The sequence below is a fragment of the Capra hircus genome, chromosome 5 (assembly GCF_001704415.2).
Source record: "Capra hircus breed San Clemente chromosome 5, ASM170441v1, whole genome shotgun sequence".
In the NCBI taxonomy this organism is placed as follows: Eukaryota; Metazoa; Chordata; class Mammalia; order Artiodactyla; family Bovidae; genus Capra; species Capra hircus.
This window is the reverse complement of record NC_030812.1, coordinates 15,952,103-15,974,084: the sequence shown is the minus strand read 5'-3', so window position 1 is coordinate 15,974,084 and position 21,982 is coordinate 15,952,103.

Here is a 21,982-nt window from a genome sequence, read left to right as displayed (position 1 = left end):
AATACAGTGTCACAAAGATATTTTTTATTACAAATTGGTACAAACCTGCTTTAATCTTTCATGAATGGAGCCAATTAATGTTAGTTTCTTCACTCTAATGGGATAATTAATTTCCCAGTAACAAAGTGTGTAACATGATATCATAGCTTCATCTCTCTCTACCTCATCTGCCACTTCTTGCTTTCCGGCATGCTACCTACCCCTCCAGTGAGACACAAAGCTATGGCATTTGGAGGAAAAGATGTTTCATATATGGATAACAGCCTTCCATAGAAGTGTGATGTGAGCTGAATAATGCGCATCTAGGTAATTGCCAATAGAGTTAATTTCCTGCTGGTGGTCGAATGCGACAATGTCCTTTCACCAAAAGGTACAAAGGAAAATCAGTCTTTTAAGATGTGTGAAACTTGATAATCTTCAAGTCTTTTATGCTTTCAAATTCTTTAGACTTGCAGCATAAAAGCACTTATTTATATAAATGAATGATTATAAATGAATAGGTTTTTTGTAAAGATTCTCAATTTGGCAATGCATAAGAATCAGTGGGCTGCCGTCTATGGGGTCGCACAGAGTCGGACGCGACTGAAGCGACTTAGCAGCAGCAGCAGCAGCAGCAGCAGCAGCAAGAATCACCTGGAATGCTTTTAAAAAGCAGGCAGACATGCTTCACTCTGGAAAAATTAATTAGAATTTTTGGAATGTGAGCTAGGCATTAATATTTAAAACTATCCCAAATGAATCAAAAATATATCTTTTTTTTAGATCAAAGAGTTGAAAATAAAGATTTACCTTTTCCTCTTTTACTCATTTTACATTTACTCTTTAGTTTACAGTATCTGGTCATCACAGAATCAAAAATGTTGTTTAATACTAGTTATTATCTGGAGAAATTATTATTCTATAGGAAAAAATAGCAAAATAAGCACAAATCAATAATTTACATTTAAATATGGGCTAAGAGAATTAGTTACAGGAAAATATACTAACTAAAAATGTCCAGCATATAGTATGTGAAGTTACAATTAGACTGTATTTCCACATAATACTTTTCTGTCGCATTTTTGATTAATGATCTATTTGTGATAGCAAATTATTTTTGTGAAACTTTGAGATATATTGTTAGCACATTCCGCAAACACATATTGCTACCAACAAGCACACAAAAAACAGATGTATGTTGTGAAGGCACTCACTTTAAGACTATGTTGTACTTTTCAAGGAAAAGAAAATCAAGGACTTACTATGGTATTATAGTCAATGTGCATTGAATTGTACATCCAAAAGGCCACTGCACATGAAAAATACGAGATCTCCTTGATACTTTGGTTGACTATGCATAGCAAGGCACAAATTTTACTGAAAGATTTTCCTTGAATATTGTTTTGGAATTTTAACCTAAGCTTAATAATTCAGCTCAGTGCTTTCTAACATTTTGGGTAGTATACACTTTTGAGGTATGTAGTTTCCATTTTATGTGTTTATGTTAAAGCAGATTTTTAAAATGTGTTGAATGTGTATCAGTTTAACTATTATGACATTTTTGTTATGAGTACTTAAATTGATTAGGAAAGATAAGTAAATCATGAACTGTATGATAAACTAATAAAATATTAATATTTTAATATGATTAATAAAATAAGTAAAGTAATATAAAATAAAAAGTAATAAAATATTGTTAAAAATAAACAATGATCTTTTTTTCAGTTCTAAAATTTAGCAAGATTTTCTCATATGTGAGAAAGAAACTGTTTAGAACTCAAATTATAAATTTTTAGTATCTAAATTAGTTGGATTCTCTGTTTTCTGGAAGTCATTTATTATGTACAAGTTTTTGTTTAATCTTACATCACTTTACTAAATTATTTAATGTCCCTATTTATCATCCAAAAGATTATATTTTTATTTTTTAAGCTCTTAGATATATTGTTTCTTGGCAAGAGAACATTGATAAAAGTGAGGAGGAAGGGACTTATGAATGTACTCCCACACTATCCCTTAAACTGTTGTTCTTCAGTCACTGTGTGATTCTGTGACACAGTGGACTGACTCTGTGACTGACTCTGTGACCGACTCCACGTCCGACTCTGTGACCCCCATGGACTGCAGCATATCAGGCTTCCTGTCTTTCACTCTTTCCCAGAGTTTGCTCAAAACTCATGTCCATTGAGTTAGTGACATCATCCAATCATCTCATTCTCTGTCTTCTCCTTCTTCTCCTGTCCTCAGGCTTTCCCAGCACCAGGGTCTTTTCCAGTGAGTCAGTTCTTCATATTAGGTGGCAAATGTAGTGGAGTTTCAGCTTCAGCATCAGTCCTTCCAATGAATATTCAGGGTTGATTTCTTTTAGGATTGACTGATTGGATCTCCTTGCTGTCCAAGGGACTCTCAAATGTCTTCTCCAACCTCCAACTTTCACATACATAAATGACTACTGGACAAACCATAGCTTTGACTATATAGACCTTTGTTGGCAAAGTAATTTCTGTTTTTTAATATATTGTCTAGGTTTGTCATAGCTTTCCTTTCAAGAAGCAATCGTCTTTTAATTTCAAGCCTGCAGTCATTGTCTGCAGCAATTTTGGAGGCCAAGAAAATAAAGTCTGACACTGTTTCCACTATTTCCCCATCTATTTGCCATGAAGTGATGGGACTAGATGCCATGATCTTAGTGTTTTGAATATTGAGTTTTAAGGCAGCTTTTTCACTCTCCTCTTTCACCCTCATTTAGAGGCTCTTTAGTTCCTATTCACTTTCTGCCATAAGGGTGGTATCACCTGTATATCTGAGGATGTTGATATTTCTCCCCCAATTTTGATTCCAGCTTGTGAGTCATTCAGCCCAGCATTTCTCATGATGTACTCTGCATAGAAGGTAAATAATCAGGGCGACAATATACAGCTTTGTCATACCCCATTCCCAGTTTTGAACCGGTCTGTTTTTCCATGTACAGTTCTCACTATTGCTTCTTGACCTGCATACAGTTTTCTCAGGACATAGGTAAGGTGGTCTCGTATTCCTATCTCTTTAAAAATTTCCCACAGTTTGTTGTGATCCACATAGTTAAAGGCTTTAGTGTAGTCAATAAATAGTGAAATGATGTTTTCTTTCTTCACACATAATATTTCTCAAAAAGTAAAAGAACACAATCAAACATGGAGCCAGGAAAATATTCAGGGGCCTAATATCAGTAAAGTTCACAGCTTTTTTTAAAACAAGCAATAGTATTAGAATGGCTTAACAATAGCTAAACAATGTTTACATTTCTTATTTCCAAACAACAAATTTACCCAAGATATCTCTTGTGTCAGAGCAAATGACAGATACCATAACCAATATCATATAACCAAATGGCTATGTTTTTCTGTTAATTGAGAAGTACAGGGGTATGTATTCCTTGCATTCATTTTGTGACTTTTCTCTCCTTTTCTGCCACACTTTCACTATCATGTTAGAGACCTCATCCTCACATCATGGCTGTTCAGCTACATCTACCTTATCCTGTGAGAAGAGTGCACACAAAAATGAGGCAGATTTTGGGAGAAAAGATGAGTTGTCTTCACAGGACTATCTCTTTATTTCAGGGAGAAAAATCACTGAAATCTATGACAGACTTCACTTTCTGTTTCATTTGGTCTGCACTGGGTATCTGGCCTGACTATGCCCATCCCTGTACTCCTTCCTGGCACAGTGGGACAAGATCACCATGACTCGTTCAGCCATTGTTTCCAACTGGTAACACTGGCATTCTGGATGAGGCAATTCTTTATAGTGTAGGACTGTCCCTGGATCCCTAAGCACTAAATGCTTGTAGCTAATCACAACAGCCAACATCATTCTTCATATTTCTTGGAGGAACACTACTGCTATCTGTTGAGAACCAGTAATTAGGACATCCGTGATTCATTCTCTTGGCAAACAGAGAATAAACTCATTTATTGTTTATCATGGGAAAAGGAAGACTGGTCTTGGGTAGATGACTAACAGTGTCTGCCATATCCTAGAAGGAAATAAGTTAGTGATTTGATTAACTTTAACAGATAATAGAGAAGAAAATAGGAGGTTCCAACTTTTGTTGGCTAATTGTGTTTTATTGTTTTATCTTGCCAAACTTTAATTTTCTCATCTCTGAAATGATGGTTTTGGACTGCATGATATCTTGCTTTGCTTCCAATCCTAGAGAACCTCAGGTGTTAGATATATTGTAACTTAGAGGTGATGCATACAATAATTTAGAGATTTTCTATGAGATTCTATAGCTTTCCACAAAAGGACCCTTGCCACAGCAATCTCTGGAGAGTAAAATAAGAACATTTACTTATCCAAACAAATTTAGAAAATATATACTGCCTAATTTTAATGATAAGAAAAACAAAGTTACATAAATGTTTTTTGTTTAATTTTCCAAAAAGCTAGAAATATAATAATTCTTTACCTGGGAAATTTGACTATCTAAGTTTTGTTAAATTCATGTTTGCATAAATATGGGAATACTTTAAACAAGCAAATATTTTCTGCAGTTATTTGTGTACTGAAACACTTCAAAATAGCAGTGAAACCTTAAAAACATAGATCACCTATGCATCAAATTTATTTAGATTTTTTGTAATAAGCTTATTTATATTATACAAGTTACAGAATGTTTTCTCAACAGTGATAATTTCTTCTAACAATTATCATAGGAAAAAGAAATTTTGTCAATAGGTAAAATCTTCAATCATTAACACATATGTATTATATTTATATTTATCAATCAGGTATTTACTGTATGTTTATTGCATATACCGAAGACTGTGAGCAATTTGACTTCACAGTTTCGACTATCTTGCATGCCTAGCTCCTATACATTCTTTAACTCTGGGAGTGTCATTTGCTCTCAAAGTCTCCTCTCAATACCTTCCCATGATTAAATATTCTCCTTTGTGGTTTTTGTTGCACTCTGTGCTCCTTAGGCTCCTTAGTGCTCCTTAGCCTCGTAGGTGCTCCTTAGGGCGCTTAACCACTTACAGAAATTCCCTAGTTACTTGCTCTTCCTCTATAAGATCATAACTTTTGTCTTGGTATCTCTATTGCCAAACATTTTGCTTACCTTTTAGATACATATTATTTAATAATCATCACAATCCTATAAGACAGGGTTTTATTATCCCCATTTTATTGGCAATAAAACCAGGATATAAAGAGGATTGATAACTTACTCATTAAACATTGCTAATATGTAGCAGAACTTATAATAAAGCACAAATGAACTTTGCTCCACGATCACTTATAAATGCCAATTTTTGATTGATTATATTGATACCAACTTCCTCAGTGAATATTACTACTAGACCTTATCAGACACACATACAACTTCCTTTAATCCAGAAATCAATGCTATTTCTTCTCTCTAAAGAGAAAAAGCTGGCATTGAAAACATTTGCTATTTCTGTATTAAACATAAATGTGTCCTCAAAAGAATTATTCTTTGGAGACTGCAATGATAAAATACACATAAATTATGTTATCTTGTTTTAAAATGTTAGTAAAATTTTATACATTAAAATATGAAACATTTCTGCTATTATTATTTCCCATAAATATTTGCCTAAATTAGATAATACTTACTAACCTATTACCCAACAATAAAATATAAAATATTAAACCTTAAAATATGAATTTAATTAACAAAAATAAATCTTTCTTAACTACTGACCTGCCTCTTGAGAAATTTGTATGCAGGTCAGGAAGCAACAGTTAGAACTGGACATGGAACAACAGACTGGTTCCAAATAGGAAAAAGAGTACATCAAGGCTATATATTGTCACCCTGCTTATTTAACTTATATGCAGAGTACATTATGAGAAATGCTGGGCTGGAAGAAGCATAAGCTGGAATCAAGATTGCCGGGAGAAATATCAATAACCTCAGATATGCAGATGACACCACCCTTATGGCAGAAAGTGAAGAGGAACTAAAAAGCTTCTTGATGAAAGTGAAAGTGGAGAGTGAAAAAGTTGGCTTAAAGCTCCACATTCAGAAAACGAAGATCATGGCATCTGGTCCCATCACTTCATGGGAAATAGATGGGGAAACAGTGGAAACAGTGTCAGACTTTATTTTGAGGGGGGGCTCCAAAACTACTGCAGATGGTGACTGCAGCCATGAAATTAAAAGACGCTTACTCCTTGGAAGAAAAGTTATGACCAACCTAGATAGCATATTCAAAAGCAGAGACATTACTTTGGCAACAAAGGTCCGTCTAGTCAAGGCTGTGGTTTTTCTTGTGGTCATGTATGGATGTGAGAGTTGGACTGTGAAGAAGGCTGAGCACCGAAGAATTGATGCTTTTGAACTGTGGTGTTGGAGAAGACTCTTTAGAGTCCCTTGGACTGCAAAGAGATCCAACCAGTCGATTCTGAAGGAGATCAGCCCTGGGATTTCTTTGGAAGGAATGATGCTAAAGCTGAAGCTCCAGTACTTTGGCCGCCTCATGTGAAGAGTTGACTCATCAGAAAAGACTCTGATGCTGGGAGGGATTGAGGGCAGGAGGAGAAGGGGACAACAGTGGATGAGATGGCTGGATGGCATCACTGACTCGATGGACGTGAGTCTGAGTGAACTCAGGGAGTTGGTGATGGACAGGGAGGCCTGGCATGCTGCAGTTCAAGGGGTCGCAAAGAGTCGGACACGACTACACAACTGAACTGAACTGAACAGTAGTTAAGAAAATGTAATAGTCTCTTAACAATAATACTCCAGAAAGTCATATTTCTAAACTGCAGAATTATACTGCTGTATTATAATTTTTTTTTAATTCTGGCTTGCAATAAAGTCACGAATCTATGAGTCAGCTGTGGCTCGGTGGGATTTTGTTGAAATCAGTTAATTGACTCTACATCAATCCGTGGTTCAACTGAGCCTAATTCCAGAATCTCATTTGTATCCAAATCTATTTCTTTGAGTTTGCATCATGAGTCTTGAGCCAGGTTGAATGTCCAGCTGATAATGGAGTGAATGCTCTCTCACAGAGGATCTCAGGAGGACATAATCAAATCAAACTGCATGGGTGCACTGAAGATATCTCCACTCTTGTGTTACTTTCGTATGGCTGAAGCAAGTCACATGCCCACCTCTTTGTTATGAGGAAGTATACTATAACTTGAGAGAAAAGAGAGAAAGCAAACATTTATTAAATAATAATTTCATTAATCACATATAACATTCTTTTGGAAATATAGAATTTGACAATTATATTTTGAAAGAAAAAACCCTCAGTGTTAGACATAACAAGTTGTGAAATGTTAATATTTTATTTTTAGACTCAACAGCTTCAGTGAGACTCACCTTATACCTCTCATGTTCTTTCCATATACTGGAGGGAAAAAATAAATCTCATGTTTAGAAATGAAACTAAGATCATCAAGTTTCAGTGATAGTGTGTTTCAGTGGATATATTTCTTAATTGGGAGGCAGGTCTTATATAATTTCTATTATCTCCTCTGATAAATCTAGGAGGCTCATGTATAAAGTAAGTTTCATGATTTGATGTCTAAGAATTGCTTTAAAAATTACATTTGCTCTTTAAAATATTACTTCATTGCCACCAATATTGCTTTTCATATGAAAATAAAGAATCCTAATGAGCTAACTTCTCACTCCAAATCTTTAAAAAATACATGCAAAATGAAGTAATTGTTCTCCTGTTGGAAATCATAGTATATTTCCTTTCCTAGAGGATGATAAAATTAAAAATTATGCAGTAAGTATTGGTTTCTTTATCACATTCATATTTTCTGCTCCAAAACATATATTCAAATCTAATTAAATACAAATTCATAAATAACATGGTAAAAGCTTCTGACTTTTCCACATTTTTCTGATAGAATACAAATCTAATGTTTTAATAATATATTATTATTACAGTCTCGTGCTGCATTTATAAAAATGCTTTGCAGAAATCATTTAAGATAAATGTTTTGAATATTTATATTACTGAAGGAGAAAGAAATTTCAGCAGCCATGTCTGAAATATAAGCATCTATTTGGTCTTGCACATAAGTGCCTTAGCGTTAGTGTCTTGAAACTGCACTCTTACTGAATTTCATAATACTAGTTCCTGTTCCTGCTTCGTAAAACAATAGGGCATTTTGTCATGGTGCCTTTGCAATATACACATTCATCAAATTATGATTAGCTAAGGTCAAGCTTGCAGCTACAAATAACATTCACAGTATTTGATAAATAATGCAATAAAATATCATTAACTGCTCAGTGTAATGGATGATCTACTTCTTTCCCCTTCTTTTGCTCAGATATAATCTTTGGGCTGCAAAAGTCACACTACATCTCTGGTAATAATGGCTTGTTATTGAATCCATTAACTTAATATTTTCCCATTTTATTGCACATTTTAGATAAAATAACCAATTGGCAGCATTTATAAATAATGCCATTGAACATTGAACATTGTAGGTTTTTACCATGCTTCCTTCCTCAGTTGCTCTTTGTATGTAGCCTATGGATTTATTTATAGATATAAAAATCATAAATGCAGAATATAAATATAGAAATTATGTATAATCTAAGCATAAATATTCTCAAAATTTCTTGAACTAAAATGTCAACATAATGTGGTTGCAAGTGTTATTCATATTTAATTCTAAATTGATAATAATAGCATAGATATTATATATTGGTGAAATAAAAATACACATTTCTTACTACTATAAAATCCATATGTAAGTTTATACATATAAATATATACACACACTCATATATATTTAGCAATATATATATGTAGCTGCACACTCACACATAGAGTGTAATAATATTAAGTAAAAGAGGATGCCCTGAATATCAACTTATATGAATCTTGAATTCAAAAGATGCACAATCATTACCTCTGGGGAGATTATGACTAGCAAGTAAGTAGGCAGTAAAATTTTTGGACTTACAATCATTTGGAAATTCTTCAAGACATGAAAGAATTAATTCAGACAACTATTTTGTTTTGAGAAAATCTGTTAGAAGGGAAAGAAGCTCATTATGGTGCCTGAAATATTGCCATTAGATAATATTTATAAAATTGCAACAATATTTAAGCCAATTTATATAAAATGAGGAACAAATATGATAAATTTTATCCATGCAACTCTCTTCAAATTTTAATCATTTGGTAGTTTAGACTTCTGGGAGGAAAATTATGTAAAGTGATATGTTTAAATAGCTATGCAAACACAATAGCTAAGTTGAGCATTTTATGAATGTATTTGCATTATGTATTTAAAAATTCAAGTAGAAAAAGAGAATTCCTCTCAATACTTGGCGTATACAGTGGCATACATGACTGGCATGCTCACTCGTGTCCAATTCTTTCACAACCTCATGGACTGTAGCTCTTGCCAGGCTCTTCTGTCCAGACAATTTTCCAGGCAAGAATACTGGAATGGGTTGCCTTTCCCATTCCAGGGAATCTTCATGACCCACGGGCCATCCTTTGTCTCTTGCATCTCCTGCATTGGCAGCAGATTCTTTACCACTGTGCCACATGGGTATCCCTGGCATATACAATGATGTAATCCAATTTTTATTAATATTTTCCTGAGGTCCACCAAGATATTTTAACCATTATCAACTTTGTTCTATAGTGATTTTTTTCCTTTAAGAATAGTAATCCAAAATATTAAGTTATTTGAACTTAAGCAATTTCTTACAATTTTTTGCCTTTAGTCACCAGATGGTGCAAACTTTGAAATAAGCAGAAACAATATAACTGCAAAGAAAAGGGAGAAGCTATGTACACAATTCTGTTTCAGAATGTGAACCTGGGGTAATCTTTCAAAATGAAATATGTTTCCCTATGATGGTGAAGTCCTGAAAATGAATGGAGAGTACTCCACACAGGACAAGGAAGCTCATTCACCAGTGAGCACTATCTGTATATGCCAGTGACTAGGAACCTGAGGATCAAAGGGAGATCCCACAGCTTCAGAGTCTACTGCGCAGTCAAAGAAAATAGGGAAACGCAGATTCTTCTCAGCTACACTATGAGGACAGGTCATGCAACCACCTGTTTTTCACTGTATCCCTTGAGTTTGGGCGGACTAACACAGAGCTTTGTACATAGCTGATTCTCCAAAATAAGTATTGAAGGATAGGAAAAATATTGTTCCTAAACAGTTGAGAGAGAGCACGTTGGATGCACACCTAAGCCACAATGGAAGATAGAAAAAGATACTGTGAGGAGATGCCATCCAGATTCAATTTTCAGCCATGTGAAGGAACTAGCCAAGTAAGTGAAAGGATCTAAGCAAGACAGATGTGAGTAGAGGCAACATGGCATAGAGGCAGGAGGAGCAGCAGATGAGCAGGTTCAGTCCCACAAAGTTCATGGTGAATTTTAAGTCACAACCTGTGGCTGGAGTGGACTGTAGATAGTGGTGAGTGGCCAGATGTGAAAGCAGCAATATGTGGTGACTCTGATCATGAAAGGTCATATACGCTGTGCATGAGCCATTCAGTTTTAACTTATAAATGATGAACAACCCATGAAAGACTTAGAAAACTGGGATTCAGACTAATATTTTGATTTTTTATAAAATCACTCTGGTATCCAACTGGAAGGGAGGAGTTGAGATGAACAACTAATTAGGAGTTTGTTTCTCTAATTTCTCTAATTTACTATGAACAGGGCTCATAGTAAAGAACAGATACTAAGAGAGAAATATTTAGATGTATTTAAAGTTATCATTTTAGAGATGGAAGGCATAGAGTTTATGCTCCAGGAAACCATTTCATTATGTTGTGTTAGTCTCTCAATTGTGTCCAACGCTTTGCAACCCTATGGACTGTAGCCAGCTAGGCTCCTCTGTCATGGAATTCTCCAGGCAGGAATACTAGAGTGGGTTGCCTTTCCCTTCTCCAGGGGATCATCCTGACCCAGTGATCAAACCTGGGTCCCTGTATTGCAGGTGGATTCTTTTTCCTCTGAACCACCAGGGGAAAATGACCAAATGAACTGAAATACATAGGTTACTTTTTTAAGGGCTTCCCAGCTTGTGCTAGTGGTAAAGAACCCGCCTGCCAATGCAGGAGATGTAAGAGACACAGGTTCAATCCCTGGGTCTGGAAGATCCCCTGGAGAAGGGCATAACAACCCACTGCAGTATTCTTGCCTGGAAAATCCCATGGACAGAGGAGCCCGGGGGCAGGCTACAGTCCATAGGGTTTCAAAGAGTTGGACATACCTGAAATGACTGAAGAGACATCCCCCCTCACACACACATTAAAGTATTTCATCTCATTGTTATTTTGTTTTAGATCATCATGCCAGTCACCAGTTAAAAGTTATGTAACTCTCTGCCAGATCCATTGCTTCAGCACCTACTGTTTTAAGAAATGTTGTACCATGTTGCGGAATACTGTAGAAAAGTATGCAAAAAAAGAGTTAAAACATTTTCTCTAGTTGTGTTTCAAATGGTAGCATACAATTTCAAAATATTTTCCTTACTAGACATGGGGAATGACTTCCCCATGTGGGAGTACATGGGAAAAAGACAGGGGGGTAGGAGAAATTAAGTAAGTCAAAAATTGTTAAAAATTGACACTATGAATTATTAGATTACTGAGTAGAACCATTGACAAGTATCCATACAGGTAGGAGAACAGGAGAGCTGATTGTGAGAAGCTGCAAAGAAGAAGCCATAGGAAAAGGATGTAGCAGCTATTAACTTACACAGGGGTTGAGATTCTGTCCTACTCAGAACACTAATCCTTAAATAGGAAGTTAGTTTTATATTAATCTGATTAATGTGATTGGTGGGCTTTCCTGGTGGCTCAGTCAGTAAAAAATCTGCCTGCAATAAAGGAGACATGGGTTCTATCCCTGGGTTGGAAAGATCCAGTGGAGAAGGAAATGGCAACCCACTCTAGTATTCTTGCCTGGAAAATCCCATGGACAGAGGAGCCTGTCAGGTTACAGTCCATGGGGTCGCAAAGAGTCAGACACGACTTAGCAGCACCAAAGCACAACCTGATTGACATCTTGATTGTGCTGTTATAGAAAGGAAATGGGAATCTGTAAGTATTTTGTTACACTTTAGTGTAAAGTGGATAACAGAGATTAAGTAAATCTTATTCTCTTAAAGGCAGAATATTTTCACAAATTATGTTTGATTCCTCGCCTCTTCATGTATTAGTTTATAAATCTGGGCAAAATGTTTGAACTCTTTTAAGCTCTATCATAAACTAATTATCATAGGACAGACTTTATTTTGTTTTCATGAGGATAAAATGAAATAATTCATATAAGTGGCTTAGTACTTTCTATTTGATATAGTGCTTAGGTTTAGTCTCATCATGATTTTTCATCCATTTACTATTTTAGGTGCTGAAGAAACAGCCCTGCTTTAAGACAGAAGTCTATGCCTTCATGGTACTTAACTTCTGCTGAGTAAAATCATACTTATTTTCCTGTTTTAGCTTTCATAATGTTTTTCATCTCTGAAATTCTATATACAGTATTCCAACATATTGGGTTGGCCAAAAAGTTTGTTCAGGGTTTTCTGTAAGATGTTAACGGAAAACGCAAGCAAAATTTTTGTCAACCCAATATGTAGAATTATTGCTTTGGTAATAATTCCAATTAGCAGAACAGTTCTTGTTTTTCTGTTAAAAACTGTTATTAGAGTAAGTCTTTGTAACTAAGAGAAAGGAAAGCTAGATAAAACAGCATTTCAGAAAACTGATTAATTTCTTCCATTTTTTTCAATGTATCCAATATCACTAAAGCCTTCTGTAGTAGCTCTATTTCTTACCATTTTCTACTTTACAGGAAGACTGTGAATTGTGATGTAGATCAAGAATTATTAAGCAGAACAGACTTAAACATATTCTAGTGTTACAGCACATTAGTCAGTGTTATCACAAAAAAGAAAGAAAAATGAATCATGTAAAAAATTGTACTAGGCCTATTCATTTCTAGTCTTTGGCCTATCCAGCAATATCTAGGCAACCAGCACATTTAGAAAACACTGAGTGAAAGACTAGAACAATACTTGACTGTACTGTTCTTCGTACAAAACGCCATCTGTGAGTCCCCATACATTTTTCCATGCAATGATTCAGTGATTTGTTTATGAATTTGCCTTGGGATGTTAACAGAGTATATTTAATAAGAACATCTTATGCTAAGTCAGGGAAAATGAAATGCTTCATTAGAGAATGTCAGACTGAAAAAACAGATACAATGACAGAGATGAGATCATTGAAAATTATAGTAGGAATGAGTAAGCTTTAAATCATGGTGATTGAAAGTAAAATTTTAATTAATTTTACCTATTTTAAACAAAATGAAGCTTATTATTTCCTATAGATTATATATGTTACCCTAAGAATGCTTAAAAGTAGCAAATTTTTCAATAAATAAATTACACACCAGTATATCTCATAGATATAGATGAAAAATACTCAGGAAAATATTGACAAGTTAAATCCAACAACATATAAAAGGAATTATACAACACAATTAAGTGCAATTTATCCCAGATATACAAGATTAGTTCAACATTGGAAACATAATTAATTTACTCTATCACATAAACAGACTAAAAAAGGAAAATCATGTGATAATATCAACAGATGAAAGAAAAAAAAAGCTGATGAATTTGAAAATAATTAATAAGAAAAAAATCTTAATAAAATAGAGATAGAAGAGAACTTTCTCAAAACTGGCAAAGAGTAACTACAAAAATGCACAGCTGATATCATACTGAATAGTAAGAAACTCAAATCTTTCCCACTTGTACCTATCAGGTACAAGATAAAGATATTCTAGTACAATAAAAAAAAAGCGAGAGAGAATGGAGGGGAGAAGGGAGGGTAGGGAGAGGAAAGAGAAGGGAAGAGAGAGAAAGAAGAGTGGGGAGAAAAGAATTGGGAAGGTAGAAATAAACTGATTTGTTCACAGATGACATGACTGTTTACATAGAAAAAAAAATTTTTTTAATCAAAACAAACAAACAAAAAACAACTCCTGGAATTAATAAATGATTATACCAAAGTTGCAAGATCCAAGGTCAGGGTAAAAAAGTCAACCACTTTCCCATATACCAGTAACAGATGAGATTTGAAATTAAAAACAATCTCATTTATATTAGCAACTTAATGTAAATAAGTAAATACATGTGCACGTGTGTGCAAAGTCACTTCAGTTGTATCCAACTCTTTGCAGCTCCACAGACTGCCACCCACCAGGATCCTCTGTCCATGAGGTTCTCCAGGCAAGAATATTGGAGTGGGTTACTATGCCCTGCTTCAGGGAATCTTTCTGACACAGAGATTAAACCACATTTCCTGTGCCTCCTGCCGGCAAAGGTCCATATAGTCAAAGCTATGGTTCTTCCAGTAGTCATGCACAGATGTGAGAGTTGGACCATAAAAAAGACTTAGTGCCAAAGAATTGATGCTTTTGAACTGTGGTTCTGGAGAAGACTCTGTGGTTCTGGAGAGTCCCTTTGACAGCAAGGAGAGCCAACCAGTCAATCCTAAAGGAAATCAGTCCTAAATATTCATTGGAAGGACTGATGCTAAAGCTGAAGCTCCAATACACTGGTCCCCTGATGCGAAGAGCTGACTCATTGGAAAAAATCCTAATGCTGGGAAATATTGAGGGCAGGAGCAGAAGGCAACAACATAGAATGAGGTGGTTGGATGGCATCATCAACCCAATGTCCATGAGGTTGAGCAAATTCCAGGAGATAGTGAGGACAGTGAAGAACAGGGAAGCCTGACTTACTGCAGTCCATGGGGTCACAAAAAGTCAGACTGAACTACAACAAAAGACCCAGAATAGGCAACACAGTGTTGAGGAACACTTGACTTCAAGACACTGAAAATCAACATTAAACAATACAAGGTGGAATTGGCAAAAGTATAGATAAATAGTTCAGTGGAACTGAATAGAGAGCCTAGAATATAGATCTTCCTAATCTGCCAAATAAGGAGTTCATGATCTGAGCCACAGTCAGCTCCCGGTCTTGTTTTTGTTGACTGTATAGAGTTTCTCCATCTTTGGCTGCAAAGAATATAACCAATCTGATTTCAGTGTTGACCATCTGGTGATGTCCATGTGTAGAGTCTTCTCTTGTGTTGTTGGAAGAGGGTGTTTGCTATGGCCAGTGTGTCCTCTTGGCAAAACTCTATTAGCCTTTGCCCTGCTTCATTCTGTATTCTAAGGCCAAATTTGCTTGTTACTCCAGGTGTTTCTTGACTTTCTACTTTTGCATTCCAGTCCCCTATAATAAAAAGGACATCTTTCTTGAGTGTTACTTCTAAAAGGTCTTGTAGGTCTTCATAGAACCATTCAACTTCAGCTTCTTCAGCATTACTGGTTGGGGCATAGGCTTGGATTACTAGTCAAGGCTAGGGTTTCTCCAGCAGTCATGTATGGATGTGAGAGCTGGACTGTAAAGAAAGCTGAGTGCCAAAGAATTGATGCTTTTGAACTGTGGTGTTGGAGAAGACTCTTGAGAGTGCGTTGGACTGCAAAGAGATCCAACCAGTCCATTCTAAAGGAGATCAGCCCTGGGATTTCTTTGGAAGGAATGATGCTAAAGCTGAAACTCCAGTACTTTGGCCACCTCATGTGAAGAGTTGACTCATTGGAAAAGACTCTGATGCTGAGAGGGCTTGGGGGCAGGAGGAGAAGGGGACGACAGAGAATGAGATGGCTGGATGGCATCACCAACTCGATGGACATGAGTCTGAGTGAACTCCGGGAGTTGGTGATGGACAGGGAGGCCTGGAGTACTGCAATTCATGGGGTTGCAAAGAGTCGGACACGAGTGAGTGACTGAACTGAACTGAATCTGTTCAAAGCTGATCTTTGACAAAGGAAAAAAGACAATAAAATGGAGCAAAGACAGACATTTCACAAATAGTGCTGGAACAACTGGACATCCATTTAGGAGAAAACTTAGATATACATCAGTATGGTGATGACTTTTTAAACACAATACCAAAGACACAATTCATAAAATTATTATTCAATAATTTGGAATTATTAAAACAATTTCTGCTTTACCAAAGACAATAATAAGACAATAACAAAAATCACAGACATGGAGAAAATATTTGTAAAAGACACATCTGATAAAGGACTGAAGTACTAGGAACTCTTAAAACTCAAATAAGAAAATTAGCAATCTGATTAAAGGATGGGCCAAAAAGCTTAACAGACACCTCATCAAAGAAGATATGTGAAAGAAAGTCGCTCAGTTGTGTCCCACTCTTTGCAATACCATGGATGATACATTTCATGGAATTCTCCAAGCCAGAATACTGGAATGGGTAGCCTTTCCCTTCTCCAGGGGATCTTCCCAAACCAGGTATCAAACCAAGGTCTCCCTCATTGCAGGCGGATTCTTTATCCACTGAGCCACAAGCAAAGTCTGAGGAAATGTAGTTGACAAATATAAATAAGAAAAGATAACCTACAGCATATGTCACTAAGAAAATACAAATTAAAACAACAATGAAATAGTTTAGTAATACACAGACATACTGTTTATTCCCTTGCAAGGGAAAGCAAGTAAATTCCAGAAAAATATCTACCTCTGTTTCGTTGACTACACTAAAGCCTTTGACTGTGTGGATCATAACAAACTGTGGAAAGCTCTTAAAGAGACGGGAATATCACACCATCTTACCTACCACCTGAGAAACCTCTATGCAGGTCAAGAAACAACAGTTAGAACCCTGTATGGAACAGCTGATTGGTACAAGATTGAGAAAGGAGTACCACAGGGCTGTCTGCTGTCATGCTGACTGTTTAACCTAAATATCATGAGCAATCATGAGCAATTCTGGGCTGGATGAGCTACAAGCTGGACTCAAGATAGGTGGGAGATATAGCAACAACCTCAGATATACGGATGATACCACTCTAGTGGCAGAAAGTGAAGAGGAGCTGAAGAGCCTCTTGATGAGAGTGAAGGAAGAGAGTGAAAGAGCCAGCTTACACCTAAATATTAAAAAGAAAAACCTAAGATCATGGCATCTGGCCCCATTATTTCATGACAAATAGAAGGGGAAATGTGGTAGTAAGGATAGATTTCCTCTTTGGGGGTTCAAAAATCATTGTTGGATGGTGACTCCAGCCTTGAAATCAGAGGATGATTGCTTCTTGGCAGGAAAGCTATGACAAACCTAGAAAGTGTGTTGGAAAGCAGAGACATTACTCTGCTGACAAAGGTCTGTATAGTCAAGACAATGGTTTTCCCAGTGGTCATGTACAGTTGTGAGAGCATGGTCAGAAAGAAGGCAGAATGCCAAAGAATTGATGCATTTGATCTGTGATGCTGGAAATGGCTCTGGAAAGTCCTCTGGACAGCAAGGAGATCAGACCAGTCAATCCTAAGGGAAATCAATCCTGAATACTCATTGGAAGGAATAATGTTGAAGCTGAATCTCCAGTATTTGGGTCATCTGATGCACCCACTCCAGTGTTCTTGCCTGGAGAATCCCAGGGATGGCAGAGCCTGGTGGGCTGCCATCTATGGGGTTGCACAGAGTTGGACACGACTGAAGTGACTTAGCAGCAGCAGTAGCAGCAGCAGATGCTAACAGCCAACTCCTTGGTAAAGCCCCCAATGCTGGGAAAAATTGAGGGCAGAAGGAGAATAGGACATCAGAGGATGGGATGGCTGATGGCATCACTGATGCAATGGTCATGAACTTGGACAAACTTTGGGAGATGGTGAGGGATAGTGAGGTCTGGCGTGCAGCAGTCCATGGAATCACAAAGAGATGGGCATGACTGGGCCTCTGAACAACAAAATCTGTGTTTATTACACTTTGCATATATTGTGTTCTTTAATACAGACTGAAGGTTCATGGCAACTCTGAGTTCAGCAAGTCTATCAATAACATTTTTTCAACAGCTTTTGTTCACCATGTGTCTCTATGTCATGTTTTGGTAATTCTCACACTATTTCACTTTTTCACTATTATATTTGTTATAGTAATCTCTGGTCAGTGATTTTTGATGTTACTAATGATTTTGGCATATTTTAGCAATAAAGTATTTTTTTAAGTATTTACATGGTTTCTTATGCATGATTCTGTTGAAAACTTAATAGGCTGGATTGTACTAACATAATATTTGTATGCACAAATAATAGAAAAAAATCCATACCACTCATTTTATTGTAACATTTGCTATATTGTGGTAGTCTGCAATCAAACTCACAGTATCCCTGAGGTATACGGTACACAATTATTGGAATGGCCAAAATTCAGAACACTGACAGTCACACCAAATGCTAACAAGGATATAGAACACTAGGAACCTTCATTCATTGCTAGTGGGTATGTGAAATGACAGAGTCACTTTGGAAGACTTTCTGGTGGTTTCTTACAAAGCTAAACATATTCTTACCATGCTGTCTAACAGTTGTACTCATTGGTATTTACTTAAATGAATTGAAAATTTATGTTCACACAAAAGCATGCACATGGATGTTATAACAGCTTTATGCACAATTGCCAAAAACTTGGACACAATCAAAAGATGTCCTTGAGCAGATGAATGATAATTAAACTGTAGAACATCCAGACAATAGAACATTGTCCAGCACTAAAAAGAAATGAGCTATCAACCTATGAAAAGACATACAGAAATATTAAATACACATTACTAAGTGAAAGAAGATGATCTGAAGGGGTTATATACTGTATGATTCCAACTCTATAACATGACATTGTGGAAAAAGCAAAAGTATGGAAACAGTAAAAATGTAGTGATTTTCAGGATTTGGGGTGATGAGGAATGATTAAGTGAAGTACAGAGGATTTGAGGGGCAATGAAAATACTCTGTATAATACCAAGATAATAGATATGTTTCTACAACATATCTAACAACAAGAGTGAACCCTAATAAACTATGGACTTGGGTGATGAAATACGTCAATATGTTTCATCAATTGTAGCAAACACACAACTCTGGTCAGAGATGTTGATCATAGGGGAGGCTATGTAGAGGCAGGAAGTACATGGGAAATCTCTATGCCTTCCCCTCAGTTTTCACATGACCTAAATGTGCCTTTAAGCAGTAGTCTTAATTTTTAAAATGCTATCTGCAGTGGAGGCTTCATTAATTCATGCCTATAATACTAACTTAGTTCTATTTTAATATCCTTAATAATTATAGTTTCTACCATTATGAGCAGTAAGCCCTCACTAGTGCACCATGAAACAGAAAACTACTGCACAAAATCTGAAGGTGTGCTCCATTTTCTTCTTGAAGGGTATATGCATGGTAAAACTGAGCTGTATGGCCAGAAATGCCTCATTTCAAATCTCAGCTTGGTAATTTGTTTAACTGGGGTTAATGTCCTCATTTATAAAAATGTAATAAGTAGTAAGATACATGTAAAGAATATAATGCATATAAATCCAACCTATTCATTTTTGCCAATAGTATTTAATAAATGGCAACTGTTTTTTTGTTTTTTTGTTTTTGTTTTTTGCTTTTATTCTCTAAACTCATCAGAGAATATAATCACCTTTAAGTGCCTGTGGAGACTCTGTTCTCTTTATGGGACTGTAGCTAGCACCTATTGGATATACAATAAGGTCTTCTGAGTGCTAGATATATTGCCTTATGTGTGGTTATGAAGTTATTCTCACCACATCATTATCTTCAGCACACTCTTCCAGAGATCAAGGTCCTTCATCTGTGAGTTAAATTCCAATCTTTTGCATGAAATTTAAACACTGTAATCTGGCTTCCACAGCCCATGTATTTTTACTTTACACCACTGAACCCTGCACTATGTGGTAATGCATCTCATTTTTTTAATATGTATTCTTTGCCATATCTTTTCTACCTTTTTTACAAAAAGCAGGATAATCTTGACATTGTTCCTCGATGGTAAAGTGATAGTTTTGTTTTGTTTTTTTTTTTTTTACTTTTGTCATCACATCATCACAACCTAATACAACATTTGAAACCTACTAAAAACTCAAACTATTATTTGTTGAATGCATGAATAAAATTTACCACTATGTAAACCAGTGGCTGTCAATGTGAAGATTTCACTGAATAAATTAATGACAAGATGTTGAAAAGAAGGTCAGTGAAAATGGGGCAGAAAGGACGCAGATTAAGTTGTTCAGTAGATGTTATCCATGAAAGACGCTTAGTTCATGTCTTATTGACTCACACACTGATTTTTCTCAGCTGTTCAAATCTGCTCTAATATGGTTCGTTAACTCCATGCACAATAGAGAACTCTATCACTTCCAAAAATAATGTTTTCTTTTGTGATGGCATTTTTGCCTATAATCAATATTTAGTCTGGAAATACACAGAAATACTATACATTTCTTCTTTTGATCTACATATGAGGAAGACAAAAACAAAACAAAAATTCAACATGAACTGTATATAATAAGAATAGCATAGATTTATTTTGTCTATTACACTTTCACCATATCCATCATTGAACAATCATGATAAATGCTTACAATAAGATCAGTCCCAGACTAATATTTGAATCCTTAAAGCTGAGTCAGTTTAGTTAAACAAAGTCTGAAGAACTGAATGCATTTAGTTTAGAAATGTTACAGTGAAAATAAAAATGATGTTGAGATCATGCACATTTCAGATCTGCTTCCTCTTGAATCTTAGTGCTATTAGTTACTAACATAAACAATGTGATTAGTATCTCTTGGACTTAGGTTTCTCATCATTTATAAAGGTATAATAAGGCTTAGCATTTAGTTTTACAGTGAAAGTTAAATGAGTTAACATATAAATACTGTTGACACTAAAAGTTATATAAATAATTGTCTTCTCTTGCCTTTTATGGTAATTTTATTTTAATAATTATTCATATTGCATATGTGTGTATTTATGTGTATTTAATTTCATTTATAATTCAATAATTTCCAAAATGGAATATGAGGCTGCTTAGAAATATAGCTATTCTATCATTTAAACTGCATATTTGTTGAGCATCTATAATATACAAATTGATGCCCTGGATGTGCTAGATCTAGTAACAGAAGAAAATTTGGTGCTAAACTAAACACAGACAGAGGAAAAACCATAATAAGAAATAGAGGTTGAGGCAATCCATTGTAATTGAATGTAAAATTGTCTGAAATACATGGCAAGTCACAGTTAATCAAATATATTTGATTAAATGCAACACTCCATGGTCTAATTCCTTTGTTTTGGATTGCCACTATCCAAGGAATGACCATATAAAAACATAAAATACTTCACATAAACTTGGGTTTGTCTAGCCATAGAAGCTTTCAGAGGAGAAGTATGTCCTATTCTTTCAGTAGATGGATTGCATAATTCATCATTTCTCTAATAGTATCCAAATAAGAAACTGCCATTGTACTTTATTTATACCCTGTATATAATAGGTAAGAATAGAATATGTGATTTTAAAGCATTAGTTTTGTTAGAGATTAATTGATTTTATCAATAAGAATTTGGAGACATTTTATAAGATTAAAATACTCCAGGGTGTATTTTATTGATCCACTAATACATGATTTGGGTGGTTAAAGCACTTAGCCTTTAGGTTTATAGCTCAAAATGTACCCTAGGCATGAATAAATGGAATAATGGAATGTACCCTGGAGTGTCTTGATGTCATATTAAAAATAATAAAACACATGAACTGATATCTTCTGAATTCAAATAAAGAAGAGGATAGCAATACAAACATTCAGTACTCTGAATTGCATTAAATTGACACTTTGTCAAAGCCTAATAATATGGTTACTGTAGATAAAATTTTGTTCTACTCATTATATTTTGTTAAATTTGTTTTCTAAAAATCATTTAATGGACTTGGAAAAAAATCTTGTTTAACTTTGAAAATCCCAAAGGCAAACATTGAATACTTAGGTACAGAAGTATTCAACAGAAACATTCTTAACATCTCTACTTTCCAAAAGAATGTCTCTTTCATGATTTATTG